Here is a 3,971-nt window from a genome sequence, read left to right as displayed (position 1 = left end):
TTGTGCAGAACACATGATTGTGGAGAAATAAGACACTTCACAAATAACATCTTCCATGGCATCAAATGATGGTTTCCATAAAATATCACTGGGATCTGACAAGTTTACCTGGATTTCTTCACCCAAAATGAATATGTGGTTGAAAGCTTACCTTGTGCCTATTTGTGTGTTTTCTAATTGGTATGCAACTCTTCCTCTGCCTCCTGTGATAGTTATTCACAGGCTGTCGTGTCCTGATTTTCATATGCTTTCTTCCTGCCTCGGACCAATGAAGCAATAAATAAGGAGGGAAAAAAAGATAGGTCTCTCTAAACAGCACCAGAGCACTAGTGCAGGAAATAGAAAGCAACTCCCTGAAGAAGCAAATGCATTCATAGCAAATTCCACCAGCAAACAAGTAGTGTCATCTAGCTAATTATATGTAATTGTTCCCTATATTAAAACAATAAATAATGTGGGAGGCCAGTGCTGCATGTTGGAGATTACAACTCTATATAAATAGAAGGAAAATGAATGAGGAAAAACTGAAAATAGGTGGTATGCACTAAAATTATTGTCATAAGCATTTTATAGCACTGCCCACTGGCATAATTTTTTCTATATACATCCGTTGAATACTACATGTAGACATACCAAAGTTAGAATGGAAGTTGTACATTTTCCAAAGTCTAGGGTGACTCTGAGCATTCCACCTAGTATGATTAAGTAGCCAAAACCATTGTTAATATTTTGGTCTTATTAACATGGCCACTTGGCCAGGGGTGACAAACTATCAGAATGTCTTAAGCCTTTGAAAAGATGAGCATGTCCAAAACAAGGCATAAACATCAGTAAATCTGGTCACTGTCATTGGTGTCACCAGAACATTCCTTGGTAGCCATTCTCCTGTAATACAGATACTCTTACACATTGAAGGAATCTTTGCGATTTAGGACAAAAATTCCAAATGACTGCAACAAAGCTACTCAGTTCAATGGTATGGTAGCAAATACTGATTATAAAGCCCCCAACTATTTTCTATAATTCACTTTCAGCTGCATAGCTCATGTGTCTCTGCATAGAAAAAATAGCTCTTAGCCTATCCCACAATTTAAATTTATGCATGGACATGACTTTCTCTATTCATATTACAACTAGACTATCTTTCTTCTGTTTGAGGCAAAAGCCCAAGTCCTTCCTACTCTTCTCTAATTCCAATAGACCAAGGCCAACATTATAACCACATATTTATAGAGACACAGCCCAATTGTCTTTATTCAAGGCAGATAGAGAGAGGACCAAGATTCAAATTTGGCATTGCAAGGTCCCAGAAAGCTAGGCCTTCTATCATAATTGTATTTTCATGGCTGTCGTTGATAATTTAAAATAGACATATTTTAGACATATTTGTTCATATGTACATCCATCCATGCTTTTTTAAAATTTTCCCTTCCATTCAAAGAATAGGTGTTGAGTATCTAATATGCACTAGTATCATGATAAACCTAAGAGATACAAAGATGAATAAAACATAACATCTCCCCTTAAGGAGCTCTGAGATGGGAGAAAATAAACCGAAATGCATTTTTCCCCCTTATTAACAATTCAGACCAGTTCATAACTTAGAAGTTAGAGGTGGAGAGAGAAAAAGCAATCAAAATATACATAAATCAGATTCAAAACATTAGGTCAGCATGTAGTTTTATTGATAAAATAAGGCAGCAAAAGAAAATACAGCAGTGTACGATAAAATACCCAATTAAATAAAATCAATATGAAAATGCATAGTATAGACTTATATTCTTCTCTTATCAGAAAACCTTTTGTCTGATTTCCGGTCCACCTGAAATAGCTGTGGACAGTGAGAGAGGGGATGAGATTGCAAGAGTAGCTTCAATGACGCTCATAAGCTCTAAGATGGAAACTGTGTCACTTGGTCTTTAAGTCCTCTGCTTGACAACGTTAGACCAGGTTGACAAGGTATCGATATTCCATGTTACGTCAGGCAGACAAGCCTGCTGAAAGCCTGCCTAGATGACATCATCCCACCAAACCATATCAATATTTTGTAGACAAATACTCCAAAGATATGAGTTCAAAATCTGGTCTGATACTTCTCTTCCACTTGAGAGTGCTATCAAATCGACACCAGATAGCATGCCTTTATTATTTCCAGATATAATTTCTTCTTGGAATTGTCCTTATACTGTCTTGTTTCTTCTGATAATTGTTGCATGGGAACTGTGCATTCGAATGGATTGTGTTTGCTTGCTTGCTTTGTGGAGTTGGAAAATCTGTTGAGAAGTAGGTAAAGTCTATCAGTATATTTTCTTTTAATTAAGTGGAAGTTTAAAAAATTGAAAAGTTTACTGTATACTTGACAGCTGTTGAATGAGTGCCAAGTATGAAAAAAACTGTCTGCATAAGGCATTGAGGAGGACAATGGATAAGAAGTATAAAAGTCAAACATGAGTGACAACAGTGAAGTCTATTAGTTGCATGAATAATTATAAATCTGTTGTCATAAATTCCCGATGGATCCCTTTTCAAAAAGTATATCCTGTCATATGAAACAGGCTAACCCATGACAGTTTATCACTGAAAGATTATTCCTTTTAACAAACATTTAGTCGTCTGATATAACATAAATGAGGACCTCCATTGCGAAGTGACTTATTTTAGTCAGTAGTCTTTGCTTCAATTTTTATCTACCCAAAACCCTTATCTTAAGAGCTTACATAATAGTAAAAACTGAATGGATAAATAAAGAATCCAGAATTAGGAGTGGCAGGATAGGCAAAATGAATATAACAATAACAGCAATGGGTGAAGAAAAAACATACCCAGTAAATATATATAAAGATCCTAAATACTTACATGTAAGGAATACACATGTCATAGGTAGTAGAAGTTTCTTTAGGATGTATTTCTATAGAAGGTGGATTTAGAGTTTATTTTAAAAGCCTGGGGAAACACAAAATGGTGGAAGGCAATGCATGGCCTATGCCCCATGGTGTTTTCCTTTGACACAGGAGCACCTTTAAAAATAGCCTGATGGACCAATTGTCCCAGGGACTATCTGTTCATAGATAATTATCTAAAGACTGGAATACCCCCAAGCTGTGCAAAATCAATTCAACTTTGCCAAGTATGCCCTGAAGCTACTTTAGTTAAACCTCAGTCTTGTTGTTTCTAATGAAAGGGGAAAAACAGAATAAAAATTGCAAACCCAGCTCAATATAAGTGATTAAGATTGTAAGAAGTAAAGGTACACAGCAGCCAATAATTAAGAATACTAACACTATTGTTTCTCTAGAAACCCAAATTCTAAAATATTTTTTTAATATTTGATTCAAAAATAAAACTCATGCGACTGAGACTCAAGATTACAGCTTAATCAAATTGCTGTCACTCTACTCACAAAGAAAACATGTAATAGAAAACAAATGTCCATTAAAACATACTTTAGGGGCACCTTGGTGGTTCAGTTGGTTGAGTGTTTGACTTTGGCTCAGGTCTTGGTCTCTAGGTTAGTGAGTTTGAACTCCGCATCAGGCTCTTTGATGACAGCTCAGAGCCTGGAAACTGTTTCAGATTCTGTGTCTCCTTCCCATTGTGCCCTTTGCCAATTCACACTGTCTCCCTCTCTCTCTAAAAAGTAAATAAAAAACATTACCAAAAAAGCAAAAAACACACATTTTCAATGAATTTGTTTTCATAGAAAGACATAGAAAAAAATGCCTACAGCATTCCAGGAAGTGAAAAATAAGGAAGAAGAAACACTGACTTTTCCTTGGCAAGGCTAATTTGGCTCCTGACTGTAGTGAATGCCTATCTCGACCACAACAGACACCAATACTGAGGACTTTCTGATGGTACCATTCCTTATGTGTCATAAACCAGCCCCCTAATAATAAACTGATTGCTGGATCCCTTCACCGTGGCGGCAGCAACAAATTCTCTTCTTTACAAAAATAGACATGTATTCCAGG

The 3,971-nt window shown here is 36.2% G+C and overlaps 1 long non-coding RNA gene across 1 annotated transcript; it reads right to left on the bottom strand.

Moving 5' to 3' along the window:
- Positions 1–1,649: 1,649 nt before the first annotated feature.
- Positions 1,650–3,626, bottom strand: LOC144245566 (uncharacterized). The gene is made up of 2 exons (XR_013339305.1): positions 3,444–3,626; positions 1,650–2,273 (listed from the first exon to the last, which is right to left on the bottom strand). It is a non-coding gene; the product is annotated as an uncharacterized LOC144245566 (long non-coding RNA).
- Between the last annotated feature and the right edge of the window lie 345 nt (positions 3,627–3,971).

The sequence above is a fragment of the Crocuta crocuta genome, unplaced genomic scaffold (genome assembly GCF_008692635.1).
Source record: "Crocuta crocuta isolate KB4526 unplaced genomic scaffold, BGI_CrCroc_1.0 scaffold299, whole genome shotgun sequence".
In the NCBI taxonomy this organism is placed as follows: domain Eukaryota; kingdom Metazoa; phylum Chordata; class Mammalia; order Carnivora; family Hyaenidae; genus Crocuta; species Crocuta crocuta.
This window is presented reverse-complemented; position numbering and strand designations above follow the sequence as displayed.